Source organism: Prunus avium, chromosome 6, assembly GCF_965620075.1.
Source record: "Prunus avium chromosome 6, drPruAviu1.hap1.1, whole genome shotgun sequence".
Lineage (NCBI taxonomy): Eukaryota > Viridiplantae > Streptophyta > Magnoliopsida > Rosales > Rosaceae > Prunus > Prunus avium.
The window spans coordinates 20,033,215-20,049,535 of record NC_142289.1 but is presented as its reverse complement, the minus strand read 5'-3'; the positions used below and the strand labels follow the sequence as shown (position 1 = coordinate 20,049,535).

At 40.3% G+C, this 16,321-nt stretch overlaps 1 non-coding gene across 1 annotated transcript; it reads right to left on the bottom strand.

The window, feature by feature from the left end:
* Positions 1-234: 234 nt before the first annotated feature.
* On the bottom strand, positions 235-341 carry LOC148293805 (small nucleolar RNA R71). The gene has a single exon (XR_015836883.1). It is a non-coding gene; the product is annotated as a small nucleolar RNA R71 (small nucleolar RNA).
* Positions 342-16,321: the final 15,980 nt, after the last annotated feature.

Genomic DNA, 16,321 nt, shown 5'->3' with positions numbered 1-16,321 from the left:
TATGGTAATACCACTGAGGATCCTTACATGCATGTTAAGCAATTCTTTGAAATATGTGCTACAATCAAAATTCAAGGACTTGATGATGAGCAGATTAAGATGAGGCTATTCCCATTCAGTTTAAAAGATAAGGCTAAGTCATGGTTATACTCTTTGCCTAATGCTTCAATTCGTACTTGGGATGAGCTTTCTAATAAGTTTTTGCAGAAATTCTTTCCAGCTCAAAAGACTAACAAGATTAGAAAGGAAATTCTTGGTTTCACACAAAGAGAAGGAGAAGCTTTTCATGAATGCTGGGAGAGGTACAAGGAGATGATGAGTTCTTGCCCACACCACAATATAGAGAGTTGGATGCAAATGCAATCTTTCTATGAAGGTTTGCTTGATTCCGAAAGGATGATGGTAGATGCAACAAGTGGAGAAGGACTGATGAACAAAACAGCAGATGAGGCTTTTACTCTCTTTGAATCTTTGAGTACCAACTCTCAACAATGGAGCTACAATAAAGGAAGAGGAGCTCCTATGAAAGCTGTGGTCTCTGAGGTAAGTACTAATAATGAGATTAATGCAAAACTTGATGTTATGTGTTCTTTGCTTCAACAGGCAGTGACTGGCCCTCTAGGAAGCAAAGAGGAAGTTCAAGACCAATCTTTTGCAAAGCACATGCTAGAGCAAGCAAATGCCCTTCAAGGAAGGAATCCTCAGAATGATCCTTACTCAAACACATACAATCCGGGGTGGAGAAATCATCCTAATTTCAGGTGGAGCAATAATTCAAATGTGCAACAATCTCAAGGACCTCCCCCAGGATTTCAAATACAACAAAGGCAATTCCAGCAAGCTCCCCAACAAGTACAAGAGCAAAGGGGTGATCAAATGGGAGAATTGCAAGACATGTTCAAGAAGTTCATGGGGCAACAGATGCAAACCAATCAGAATCTTCAAAATGCAGTGAACAAACTAGAAGTGCAAGTTGGGCAGATTGCATCCTCCATGAGCAATAGAGCATCCGGAACTTTTCCAAGCCAAACGGAGGTGAATCCAAGGCATCATGAGCAAGTTAAAGCAGTGCACATCTTGAGAAGTGGTAAACAAGTTGATAATAAGGTTGGAGATGCCAATGAAGAGCAAGAAGATGGAGAAAACGTGGAGATCATTCAGCCACCACAAGGGCAGCCCACAGGTTCCACCAAACAGCCCCTCAATTCTCTTGGAAAGAGCACAGGCCCTAAGGTATCATCTAATGCTAATCAAGTTCCAATTTCATCTAATGCTTTTAGGCCTATTGCACCCTTTCCCAGCAGGTTATCAAAGTCAAAGAAAGATCAAGGCTTGGATGAGATAATGGAAATATTCAAGAAAGTGCAAATCAACATCCCATTGCTCAATGCCATTGCTCAGATTCCAAAATATGCAAAATTTTTGAAGGATCTATGCACTAACAAGAGGAGATTCAAAGAGCATGAACAGGTTGCATTAAGTGAAGAGGTTAGTGCAGTCTTACAAAGAAAGCTACCTCCAAAGCTAAAGGATCCAGGTTCATTTTCTATACCTTGTATAGTTGGTGATTTTAAGTTTCAAAAAGCTTTGCTTGATCTTGGTGCATCCATTAACCTTATGCCATATCATGTTTATGAGAAACTTAACCTTGGTGAGTTGCAAGCCACATCTGTGAGCATTCAATTGGCAGATAGAACTATCAGGTACCCTAGGGGCATTCTAGAAGATGTTTTGGTGAAAGTAGAAGAGCTGATTTTGCCAGCTGATTTCTTGGTGTTGGAAATGGAAGAAGCACCAATTCATGACAATCAGTTACCACTCATTCTTGGTCGTCCATTCATGGCAACTGCCGGTGCAATTATTGATGTGAAGAAGGGTACATTGACTATGAACGTGTTTGATGAGACAATAGCATTCAAAGTGTTTGAAGCCTCCAAGTTTCCAAGTGATGAGCATGAAGTTTTCCAGCTTGATGCAATTGATAATATGGTGAAAGAAGCACTGCCAATGAGTTATTTGGAGCCTATTGAAGCATGCATCACACAAAGCATAAGGAAAGAAGAAGTGGACAGATTAGAGGCTGTGATCTCTCCTTTACTTCTTGAGCTTGTTTGCAGCATGGATAGCTACATAGAAGTGGGAAAGAGGTATGCAAACCAATTTGAATCTTTACCCGCACCTACTAATAAGGTTTTACCTTCTATTGTGCAGGCACCGGAGTTGGAATTAAAGCAATTGCCAACACACCTTAAATATGCTTATTTAGGTGAGAGTGAGACTCTACCTGTTATCATTGCCTCACACCTCGAACCAAATGATGAGAAGAAGCTTTTGAGGGTTCTAAAAGAGCACAAAACTGCGATTGGATGGAGCATTGCAGATATCAAAGGCATAAGCCCAACATCGTGCATGCATAGGATACTATTGGAGGACAATGCAGTGCCTAAGAGGGATGCCCAAAGACGTCTCAATCCAAACATGAAGGAGGTGGTAAGGAAAGAAGTAATGAAGCTTTTAGATGTTGGTATTATTTACCCTATTTCTGACAGTAAATGGGTGAGCCCAATACAAGTTGTCCCCAAGAAATCAGGTATCACAGTGGTGAAGAATGAAGCAAACGAGCTTGTACCAACACGGATGACCACGGGCTGGAGAGTTTGCATTGATTATAGGAAGCTCAACACAGCAACAAGCAAGGATCACTTCCCTCTTCCATTTATTGATCAAATGCTTGAGAGATTGGCTGGCCATAGCCACTATTGCTTCCTTGATGGATATTCAGGTTACAACCAAATCGCCATAGCCCCAGAAGATCAAGAGAAGACAACCTTCACATGTCCCTTTGGTACTTTTGCTTATAGGAGGATGCCCTTTGGTCTTTGCAACGCCCCAGCCACTTTCCAAAGGTGCATGATGAGCATTTTCTCCGACATGGTAGAAAGGTTTATTGAGGTATTCATGGATGACTTCTCTGTCTTTGGTGATTCTTTTGATCAATGTTTGCATAACTTATCTAAGGTGTTGGCTAGATGTGAACAAAATAACCTTGTGCTTAATTGGGAAAAATGTCATTTTATGGTTAACCAAGGCATAGTTCTTGGTCATGTCATCTCTAGTAATGGAATTGAGGTAGATAAAGCTAAGATTGATTTGATTGCTTCTATGCCCTCACCTACTTCTGTCAAAGAAGTACGTTCTTTCCTTGGCCATGCAGGTTTCTATAGGCGTTTCATTAAAGATTTTTCTAAGATTGCAAGGCCTTTGTGCAATCTCCTTGCCAAGGACATGGATTTTGTGTTTGATCAAAATTGTGAGAATGCTTTCAATGCTTTGAAAATGATGCTCACAACTGCCCCAATCATTATGCCACCGGATTGGAGCTTGCCTTTTGAACTGATGTGTGACGCCTCAGATTATGCTGTTGGAGCTGTTTTGGGGCAGCGAGTTGATAAGAAGCCACATGCCATCTACTATGCTAGTAGAACCCTCAACGATGCCCAACTCAACTATTCCACCACAGAGAAGGAGTTATTAGCTGTCATATTTGCTTTAGAGAAGTTCAGATCTTATTTGATTACTAACAAGGTCATTGTTTACACTGATCATGCAGCATTGAAATACTTGTTAGCTAAAAAGGATGCCAAGCCACGCCTCATTAGATGGATCCTCTTGTTGCAAGAGTTTGACTTGGAGATAAAAGATAAGAAAGGAAGTGAGAATGTGGTGGCTGATCACTTGAGTAGATTGGTGCATGTATCTAATGAAGAGGAGGATTCACTGCCATTGCGTGAAAGCTTCCCTGATGAGCAACTCTTCTCTATTTGTGCTTTGAATTCTCTTAATCCATTGCCTTGGTTTGCTGATATTGTTAACTACTTATGCACTAACGAACTCCCTACAGGGTTATCTACATTCCAACGTGACAAGCTTAGGAAACAAGCAAGATACTACTTTTGGGATGATCCATACCTATTCAAGCATTGTCCGGACCAAGTAATTCGAAGGTGTGTGCCTGAAGGTGATTTTAAGAGCATTCTAGAGTTTTGTCACTCCCATGCATGCGGAGGCCATTTTGGAGCAAAGAAGACTGCCAACAAAGTGCTACAATCAGGTTTCTTTTGGCCTACCCTTTTTAAGGATGCTTATACATTTTGTGCTTCATGTGATAGATGCCAACGGATGGGTAATTTGCATGCTAGAAATCAGATGCCTCTCACTAATATCTTAGTCATTGATATATTTGATGTTTGGGGAATTGATTTCATGGGCCCTTTTCCTACTTCTTATGGATTTGAATATATATTAGTTGCTGTCGATTATGTTTCCAAATGGGTGGAAGCCATTGCCACTAGAACTAATGATGCTAAGATTGTGATCAGTTTTCTCAGAGGAAATATTTTTACAAGGTTTGGCACACCAAGAGCAATCATTAGTGATGGTGGCTCCCATTTTGTTAACCAAGCTTTTGCAGCACTCTTGAAGAAGTATGGAATCAAGCATAAGGTGGCAACACCCTACCATCCTCAAACTAGTGGGCAGGTTGAGATAAGCAATAGGGAGATTAAGCACATACTTGAGAAGACAGTGAACACCACAAGGAAGGATTGGTACATGCGTTTGGAGGATGCATTGTGGGCTTATAGGACAGCTTATAAGACCCCCATAGGTATGTCTCCATATAGACTTGTTTTTGGTAAACCTTGTCACTTACCAGTGGAGCTTGAGCACAGGGCTTATTGGGCGATCAAGGCATTCAATTTTGACATGAAAGCTGCTGGTGAAAAGAGGAGGCTTCAACTCAATGAGTTGGAGGAGTTGCGACATGAGGCGTATGAGAACGCTAAGCTTTATAAGGAGAAAACAAAGCAGTATCATGACAAGAAGATTCTTAGGAAGACGTTTGAGGAAGGGCAGAAGGTTCTCTTATTCAATTCACGCCTTAAGCTCTTCCCAGGTAAGCTTCGTTCTCGGTGGATTGGCCCTTTTGTTATTACTAATGTGTTTGATCATGGCGCAGTGGAGATTCAAAATATTAAGGATGGCAGCACCTTCAAGGTGAACGGACATCGGTTGAAACCTTACTTTGATGCCAACTTTGATGCCAATATTGAGTCTCAAGCACTCAAGGAGCCTCCACCACTCTCTTGAAGCTCACCAAAGTTTGGACGTCCGGCTGAAGACATAAAACTTAGCGCTTCTTGGGAGGCAACCCAAGGTGATGAGGAGAAGATAGAACGTGCAAGGAGCTTGCTTGCGTCCTAATCGCTTCAAAGGGGAGTTGTTTTCTGAACTCTAACATTTGGTTATGTCTTTTCCTTATCTTCTTTCCTTTCATTTATGAGGCATTGCTTGTTCTTATACTCTAAACATTGAGGACAATGTTTCATTTAAGTTTGGGGGGAAGGATTCAGTTATGTTGTTTTATTGTCAAATTTTAAAAATTTTAAGTGTGTCTAGTGTCTAATAACGCAGGATTTTGTGTGTTGTTTCGTTATCCTTCCAAACACCTATGATAAGACTTGGATTTAATACTAATATGGTTTTTTCAGAAATTGATAGTCATTGTTTAAGGCCTATGTGTGATTCTGAGTGAACTTTGTCTTGCATGCCATCCTTGCACTTATTGAGCACTTTGCCAAGTTAGTCCAATTTCTTGCTACTTGGAGATGTTATGCAATTCTGCTTATTTCATGATCTTGGTTTCATGCTCTAGAACTTATTTGAATATCTCTTGAGACATTCTGTTGCCATACAATGCTTAGGAAGTGATTTAGGCCATGTTTAAATCGTTTGAGCCTTTCTAACCATCCCTCTACATGTATTCATCCCTAGTCAATCCATTTGAGCCTACGTTAAGCCTTTCTTTGTGTAAACCATTTCTACCATAATAAATCTCTGTTTCTTATCTTTACCTATTCTTTGAGCAATTAAAGCTATCTTTAAAGGAGAGTCATAAAGATTGCAAGGTTTTTGGAGCAAAAGTGAGTCATTAGTGCTGTAACCCAAGTGTTGAAAAGAAATAAGTTTTGGGGTATTGTTAACTAATCAAAAGAGGTAATGAAGTGTGACCAATGTAGTCACGGCCCTAGGGTGTTATAAGGAAAGATCATGGTGATCTAGGGTAAAGAGCCACAAAATTAGGCCAAATAACACATTTGAAGGTGCTGAAATTATGTTGAAAATCTGCTCATGTATGTGTTCCTTGCTTGTTACAAAGTTCAGTAATCTCTCATGCTTTTACCTATGCTTTAGTTGTGCTCAAAATGTTGTTATATCTCCATGTCTCCTCTTTCATTCAACCACTACCCTAAGCCTCATTACAACCCTTGTAAAGTCCTTTTGATCCTTGGTAATGTGTGGTATTACTGTGGAGAGCTGATTTCATAATGAGCTTATGGGGCTCGAAATTCTTGATTGTGCTTTAAGTGTGTGCGCATGTACTTATTTGAGTTGCAGGTGTTGTTCTGATTTGGCATTCACACACTACACTTAAGGATGTCATTGTAAGCTTTGCACACTCTTGAATCATGTGTGGAACTTAGATTGTGATTGTTGTGTTTCTTTGGAACCATATACTTTGATGATTCTTTGAGGATATTGTTTGGAAGGCTAGCTGCTTATTTTCTGTTTTCTAAGTTGTAGTTTTATTTTGTTTGCTCGAGGACTAGCAAAGTCTAAGTTTGGGGGTATTTGATAAGTTCATAATTTCACACATTTGCATGCCTTCGTTACTTAGTAATTTTGTTTAGTTTCTCTTTATTTCAAGTCACTTACCTATGTTTGTGTGTTCTATAGGTTGAAGGCAGCAAGAGATTGCTTTTGAAGCAAAATGGTGCAAAACGTGCAAAAACTGGATATTGAGTTAGAAGTTCATTTCGGACTTATCTTCTTCATCCGAGCTTGGATTGGGCCAATACTTGTGTGGTTGGATCAGAGACATTCTGAACTTCAAAATGGATATCTTAAAGTCATATTTGGATTCAGCCAAACCCAATCCGTGAGCCCATCAAAATACACATCATGCTGACATGAGGATGAGCTGATGGATGCTTGGTCATGGTGAGCTAGGCATGAGCTATTGGTTTCTGGATGGATGCTTGATCATGCTGACATGAAGATGACCTATGGCTGCTGGTGGGATTTATTAGTGCAGCAACCAATTCTGATTATCTAAATACAAGTGTTGTATGCATTAGTCATATTCAATTCAGAATTCCCCTTTCCTTCTCCCTATAAATACCACTTCCATTCCACATCCCAGACACAATTCACTTCATCCATTACTTCCATACACACATTCAGATTCACCACAAAGAGAGAGAGAGAGCTAGCTGCAAAGGAGGGAGAGCTGGGAGCTGTCCTGGAAACTACCTTGCTGCCACCAGCTAGTTCTTCTATTCTCTTTATTCTACCTATGTATTTCTTATCTTCTGTATTCATAATTATGTTTAACTAATCCATTTTGTTAGGGCTTAGGATGAAGCCCTAGTCATGAATATTCAATGTTATGGATGATTTCATAGTTAATTGATTTCCTTGCTTTCATTATCAAGTTGTTAATCTCCAGCTTATTATGTGCTTGATGTATGTTTTCTTGGAGTAGCTAACTAGGATTTTATGCATCTAGCACAGGTTGGGAAGGGGTTTAGATTCACCAATTCTACTCTCCTTTCACAAGCAACACATGAATGGCCTAAGAATCATTCAAGGGGTTAATAACCATAGGTTGACTAGGACAGATACCATGTTCTAGGACTTGTGTGATTATCATATTCTCAAGGAACTTAATGACTCTTATATGCTTTATTCTAAGTAGATACCATGCTTAGGTTGCATATTAGAGATCACGTGTTGTGTAGATACCATGCACAATTACATGCCTTAGGAGAATCATGCATCCTGCACCTAGATACCATAGGCTTGTATGCGATAATCTATTGTTAATGAAGCTTGAGTCAATTTCTATGCATTCATAACTTGGATAGGAAGACTAGTGGTAGATTCCAAGGCTCTAACACTTCTCAATCATTGTTTCACAACTTGTTCATTGCTGCCATTGTTTACTTCCAGCACTTCCATTTCATTCTCTTGTTTTCATTTAAACAACAAAAACCCCCCATTCGAGTGCGTGTGTGGTGCTAGGATTCTGTCCTAGACCTTGCCAATTGTTAGTTAGTTTGTTTCTTTGTTTTCAGTTTTTCCATCATTCTAAGTAGTTTAACTTGCAACCAAGTTACCATTCTCCGTGGGATCGACCTCGTATTTCATAAGCTATACTATAAATGGTTCGTGCACTTGCGAGAATTGAAGTTTCTATTTTTAATAACTCATTTTAGTTGTTAGGAATAGGCTCAACAATAATATGGTGGGAGGAGTCATTTGGTGAGTTTTGAGTGAAATCCAATCGCTAGAAGTATGGAATACACCAACCACTCCAATTAGGAACGAAATGCCGTTGAAATTGAATTGACCAATTTCTCACACCTATTGATTACGGATCGAGCCCAAAACTTGGGCAACATTATAATATGGTGGGAGGAGTCATTTCTTGAGTTTTGAGTGAAATCCAATCGATAGAAGTATGGAGTACACCAACCACTCCAATTAGGAACGAACTGCCGTTGAACTTGAATTGTCCAATTTCGAACACCTATTGATTTCGGATCGAGTCCAAAACATGGGCAGCATCGTAATATGGTGGGAGGAGTCATCTGGTGAGTTCTGAGTGAAATCCAATCGCTAGAAGTATGGAATACACCAACCACTCCAATTAGGAACGAACTGCCGTTGAACTTGAATTGTCCAATTTGGAACACCTATTGATTTTGGATCGAGCCCAAAACTTGGGCAACATCATAATATAGTGGGAGGAGTCATTTGGTGAGTTTTGAGTGAAATCCAATCGATAGAAGTATGCAATACACCAACCACTCTTATTAGGAACGAACTGTCGTTGAACTTGAATTGTCCAATTTGGAATACCTATTGATTTCGAATCGACCCCAAAACTTGGGAAACATCATAATATGGTAGGAGGAGTCCTTTGGTGAGTTTTGAGTGAAATACAATCGCTAGAAGTGTGGAATACACCAACCACTCCAATTAGGAACGAACTGCCGTTGAACTTGAATTGTCCAATTTCTCACACCTATTGATTTCGGATCGAGCCCCAAACTTGGGCAACATCATAATATGGTGGGAGGAGTCATTTGGTGAATTTTGAGTGACATCCAATCGCTAGAAGTATGGAATACACCAACCACTCCAATTAGGAACGAACTGCCGTTGAACTTAAATTGTCCAATTACTCACGCCTGTTGATTTCGGATCGAGCCCAAAACTTGGGCAACATCATAATATGGTGGGAGGAGTCATTTGGTTTGTTTTGAGTGAAATCAAATCGCTAGAAGTATGGAATACACCAACCACTCCAATTAGGAACGAACTGCCGTTGAACTTGAATTGTCCAATTTCTCACACCTATTGATTTCGGATCGAGCCTCGAACTTGGGCAACATCATAATATGGTGGGAGGAGTCATTTGGGGAGTTTTGAGTGAAATCCAACCGCTAGAAGTATGGAATACACCAACCACTCCTATTAGGAACGAACTGTCGTTGAACTTGAATTGTCCAATTTCTCACACCTATTGATTTCGGATCGAGCCCAAAATTGGGCAACATCATAATATGGTGGGAGGAGTGATTTGGTGAGTTATGAGTGAAATCCAATCGCTAGAAGTATGGAATACACCAACCACTCCAATTAGGAACGAAATGCCGTTGAAATTGAATTGACCAATTTCTCACACCTATTGATTTTGGATCGAGCCCAAAACTTGGGCAACATCATAATATGGTGGGAGGAGTCATTTGGAGAGTTTTGAGTGAAATCCAATCGCTAGAAGTATGGAATACACCAACCACTCCAATTAGGAACGAACTGCCGTTGAACTTGAATTGTCCAATTTGGAACACCTATTGATTTCGGTTCGAGCCCAAATCTTGGGCAACATCATAATATGGTGGGAGGAGTCATTTGGTGAGTTTTGAGTGAAATCCAATCGCTAGAAGTATGGAATACACCAATCACTCCAATTAGGAACGAAATGCCGTTGAAATTGAATTGACCAATTTTTCACACCTATTGATTTCGGATCGAGCCCAAAACTTGGGCAACATCATAATATGGTGGGAGGAGTCATTTGGTGAGTTTTGAGTGAAATCCAATCGCTAGAAGTATGGAATACACCAACCACTCCAATTAGGAACAAGCTGCCGTTGAACTTGAATTGTCCAATTTCTGACACCTATTGATTTCGGATCGAGCCCCAAACTTGGGCTACATCATAGTATTGTGGGAGGAGTCATTTGGTGAGTTTTGAGTGAAATCCAATCGCTAGAAGTATGGAATACACCACCCACTCCAATTTGGAACGAAATGCCGTTGAAATTGAATTGACCAATTTCTCACACCTATTGATTCCGGATCGAACCCAAAACTTGGGGAACATCATAATATGGTGGGAGGAGTCATTTGGTGAGTTTTGAGTGAAATCCAATCGCTAGAAGTATGGAATACACCACCCACTCCAATTTGGAACGAAATGCCGTTGAAATTGAATTGACCAATTTCTCACACCCATTGATTACGGATCGAGCCCAAAACCTGGGCAACATTATAATCTGGTGGGAGGAGTCATTTCTTGAGTTTTGAGTGAAATCCAATCGATAGAAGTATGGAGTACACCAACCACTCCAATTAGGAACGAACTGCCGTTGAACTTGAATTGTCCAATTTGGAACACCTATTGATTTCGGATCGAGTCCAAAACTTGGGCAGCATCGTAATATGGTGGGAGGAGTCATTTGGTGAGTTTTGAGTGAAATCCAATCGCTAGAAGTATGGAATACACCAACCACTCCAATTAGGAACGAGCAGCCGTTGAACTTGAATTGTCCAATTTGGAACACCTATTGATTTCGGATCGAGCCCAAATCTTGGGCAACATCATAATATGGTGGGAGGAGTCATTTGGTGAGTTTTGAGTGAAATCCAATCGCTAGAAGTATGGAATACACCAACCACTCCAATTAGGAACGAAATGCCGTTGAAATTGAATTGACCAATTTCTGACACCTATTGATTTCGGATCGAGCCCCAAACTTGGGCTACATCATAGTATTGTGGGAGGAGTCATTTGGTGAGTTTTGAGTGAAATCCAATCGCTAGAAGTATGGAATACACCACCCACTCCAATTAGGAACGAAATGCCGTTGAAATTGAATTGACCAATTTCTCACCCCCATTGATTACGGATCGAGCCCAAAACTTGGGCAACATTATAATATGGTGGGAGGAGTCATTTCTTGAGTTTTGAGTGAAATCCAATCGCTAGAAGTATGGAATACACCAACCACTCCAATTAGGAACGAACTGCCGTTGAACTTGAATTGTCCAATTTCTCACACCTATTGATTTCGGATCGAGCCCCAAACTTGGGCAACATCATAATATGGTGGGAGGAGTCATTTGGTGAGATTTGAGTGAATTCCAATCGCTAGAAGTATGGAATACACCAACCACTCCAATTAGGAACGAACTGCCGTTGAACCTGAATTGTCCAATTTCTCACACCTATTGATTTCGGATCAAGCCCAAAACTTGGGCAACATCATAATATGGTGGGAGGAGTCATTTGGTGAGTTTTGAGGGAAATCCAATTGCTAGAAGTATGGAATACACCAACCACTCCAATTTGGAACGAAATGCCGTTGAAATTGAATTGACCAATTTCTCACACCTATTGATTTCGGATCGAACCCAAAACTTGGGGAACATCATAATATGGTGGGAGGAGTCATTTGGTGAGTTTTGAGTGAATTCCAATTGCTAGAAGTGTGGAATACACCAACCACTCCAGTTAGGAACAAACTGCCGTTGAACTTGAATTGTCCAATTTGGAACACCTATTGATTTCGGATCGAGTCCAAAACTTGTGCACCATCATAATATGGTGGGAGGAGTCATTTGGTGAGTTTTGAGTGAAATCCAATCGCTAGAAGTATGGAATACACCAACCACTCCAATTAGGACCGAACTGCCGTTGAACTTGAATTGTCCAATTTGGAACACCTATTGATTTCGGATCGAGCCCAAAACTTGTGCACGATCATAATATGGTGGGAGGAGTCATTTGGTGAGTTTTGAGTGAAATCCAATCGCTAGAAGTATGGAATACACCAACCACTCCAATTAGGAACGAACTGCCGTTGAACTTGAATTGTCATATTTGGAACAACTATTGATTTCGGATCGAGCCCAAAACTTGTGCACTATCATAATATGGTGGGAGTAGTCATTTGGTGAGTTTTGAGTGAAATCTAATCACTAGAAGTATGGAATACACCAACCACTCCAATTAGGAACGAACTGCCGTTGAACTTGAATTGTCCAATTTGGAACACCTATTGATTTCGGATCGAGCCCAAATCTTGGGCAACATCATAATATGGTGGGAGGAGTCATTTGGTGAGTTTTGAGTGAAATCCAATCGCTAGAAGTATGGAATACACCAACCACTCCAATTAGGAACGAACTGCCGTTGAACTAGAATTGTCCAATTTCTCACACCTACTGATTTCGGATCGAGCCCAAAACTTGGGCAACATCATAATATGGTGGGAGGAGTCATTTGGTGAGTTTTGAGTGAAATCCAATCATTAGAAGTATGGAATACACCACCCACTCCAACTAGGAACGAAATGCCGTTGAAATTGAATTGTCCAATTTCTTACACCTATTGATTTCGGATCGAGCCCAAAACATGGGCAACATCATAATATGGTGGGAGGAGTCATTTGGTGAGTTTTGAGTGAAATCCAATCGCTAGAAGTATGGAATACACCAACCACTCCAATTAGGAACGAACTGCCGTTGAACTTGAATTGTCCAATTTGGAACACCTATTCATTTCGGATCGAGCCCAAAACTTGGGCAACAACATAATATGGTGGGAGGAGTCATTTGGTGAGTTTTGAGTGAAATCCAATCATTAGAAGTATGGAATACACCACCCACTCCAATTAGGAACGAAATGCCGTTGAAATTGAATTGACCAATTTCTCACACCTATTGATTTCGGATCGAGCCCAAAACTTGGGCAACATCATAATATGGTGGGAGGAGTCATTTGGTGAGTTTTGAGTGAAATCCAATCGCTAGAAGTATGGAATACACCAACCACTCCAATTAGGAACGAACTGCCGTTGAACTTGAATTGTCCAATTTCTCACACCTATTTATTTCGGATCGAGCCCAAAACTTGGGCAACATCATAATATGGTGGGAGGAGTCATTTGGTGAGTTTTGAGTGAAATCCAATCGCTAGAAGTATGGAATACACCAACCACTCCAATTAGGAACGAACTGCCGTTGAACTTGAATTGTCCAATTTGGAACACCTATTGATTTCGGATCGAGCCCAAAACTTGCGCAACATCGTAATATGGTGGGAGGAGTCATGTGGTGAGTTTTGAGTGAAATCCAATCGCTAGAAGTGTGGAATACACCAACCACTCCAATTTGGAACGAACTGCCGTTGAACTTGAATTGTCTAATTTGGAACACCTATTGATTTCGGATCGAGCCCAAAACTTGGGCAACATCATAATATGGTGGGAGGAGTCATTTGGTGAGTTTTGAGTGAAATCCAATCATTAGAAGTATGGAATACACCAACCACTCCAATTAGGAACGAAATGCCGTTGAAATTGAATTGACCAATTTCTCACACCTATTGATTTCGGATCGAGCCCAAAACTTGGGCAACAACATAATATGGTGGCAGGAGTCATTTGGTGAGTTTTGAGTGAAATCCAATCGCTAGAAGTATGGAATACACCAACCACTCCAATTAGGAACGAACTGCCGTTGAACTTGATTTGTCCAATTTGGAACACCTATTGATTTCGGATCAAGCCCAAAACTTGGGCAACATCATAATATGGTGGGAGGAGTCATTTGGTGAGTTTTGAGTGAAATCCAATCGCTAGAAGTATGGAATACACCAACCACTCCAAATAGGAACGAAATGCCGTTGAAATTGAATTGACCAATTTCTCACACCTATTGATTTCAGATCGAGCCCAAAACTTGGGCAACATCATAATATGGTGGGAGGAGTCATTTGGTGAGTTTTGAGTGAAATCCAATCCCTAGAAGTATGGAATACACCAACCACTCCAATTAGGAACGAAATGCCGTTGAAATTGAATTGACCAATTTCTCACACCTATTGATTTCGGATCGAGCCCAAAACTTGGGCAACAACATAATATGGTGGGAGGAGTCATTTGGTGAGTTTTGAGTGAAATCCAATCGCTATAAGTATGGAATACACCAACCACTCCAATTAGGAACGAACTGCCGTTGAACTTGAATTGTCCAATTTGGAACACCTATTGATTTCGGATCGAGCCCCAAACTTGGGCAACATCGTAAGATGGTGGGAGGAGTCATTTGGTGAGTTTTGAGTGAAATCCAATCGCTAGAAGTATGGAATACACCAACCACTCCAATTAGGAACGAACTGCCATTGAACTTGAATTGTCCAATTTGGAACACCTATTGATTTTGGATCGAGCCCAAAACTTGTGCACCATCGTAATATGGTGGGAGGAGTCATTTGGTGAGTTTTGAGTGAAATCCAATCGCGAGAAGTATGGAATACACCAACCACTCCAATTAGGAACGAACTGCCGTTGAACTTGAATTGTCCAATTTCTCACACCTATTGATTTCGGATCGAGCCCAAAACTTGGGCAACATCATAATATGGTGGGAGGAGTCATTTGGTGAGTTTTGAGTGAAATCCAATCGCTAGAAGTATGGAATACACCAATCACTCCAATTAGGAACGAACTGCCGTTGAACTTAAATTGTCCAATTTGGAACACCTATTGATTTCAGATCGTGCCCAAAACTTGGGCAACACCATAATATGGTGGGAGGAGTCATTTGGTGAGTTTTGAGTGAAATCCAATCGCTAGAAGTATGGAATACACCAACCACTCCAATTAGGAACGAACTGCCGTTGAACTTGAATTGTCTAATTTGGAACACCTATTGATTTCGGATCGAGCCCAAAACTTGGGCAACAACATAATATGGTGGGAGGAGTGATTTGGTGAGTTTTGAGTGAAATCCAATCGCTATAAGTATGGAATACACCAACCACTCCAATTAGGAACGAACTGCCGTTGAACTTGAATTGTCCAATTTCTCACACCTATTGATTTCGGATCGAGCCCAAAACTTGGGCAACATCATAATATGGTGGGAGGAGTCATTTGGTGAGTTTTGAGTGAAATCCAATCGCTAGAAGTATGGAATACACCAACCACTCCAATTAGGAACGAACTGCCGTTGAACTTGAATTGTCCAATTTCTCACACCTATTGATTTCGGATCGAGCCCAAAACTTGGGCAACATCATAATATGGTGGGAGGAGTCATTTGGTGAATTTTGAGTGAAATCCAATCGCTAGAAGTATGGAATACACCAATGTTGCGTAGATTTAGCTCCACCAAAATGGATTAAGCTGCATCCTCAACTTGTGATACTCGCAAGTGCACGAACCGTTGGTAGTATAGCATATGTAAGTGCGAGGTCGATTCCACAGGGATTGGTGATTGAATGATCCAATTTAGTTTCCCTACACAAAATAGAAACAAAAACAAAGAACATAAAACAAGGAAGAAAGAAATAAGTAACTCAAGCAAATAAGTTCCCAAGTTCAATTTAGATTAATGGATTGATTCTAGCTAAAGTATGATTAAGCCATGGTGTGTGGTCATAACCTTGTGTTCCTAATTCCCTAATTTGATCATTTGTTGTCTAACCTAAAATTAAGCATTAGGAACCCATTAAGCATAGAAGAACATTTTAAACAACCAAGCATGTATCTAATCCCTGTTGTCGAATGTCCATACATACTCTTCCTATTCATAGTTCAATTCGAATTAAAGCATGGTGTCTACTCTTAATTCAAACCAAGATAGCTAACATGCAAGCCTAAATGGTGATCAATCATTCAAACTAGCATATTAACTTATAAGCATAATGAATAAGAACAAAAACCATAATTGAAACTTGGAAACTAATTAAACTTGAATACTTAAGAAAAGAATTTACATAACAAAGAAAAATAAATTACAACTAAGAAAACATTAAGGAAACTAAGAGAACTTTGAGGAAGAAAGGAAGTGTTTGAGAACTTTGAGGAGGGAGAAGAAAGTGTTTGGGAACTTTAGAGAATTT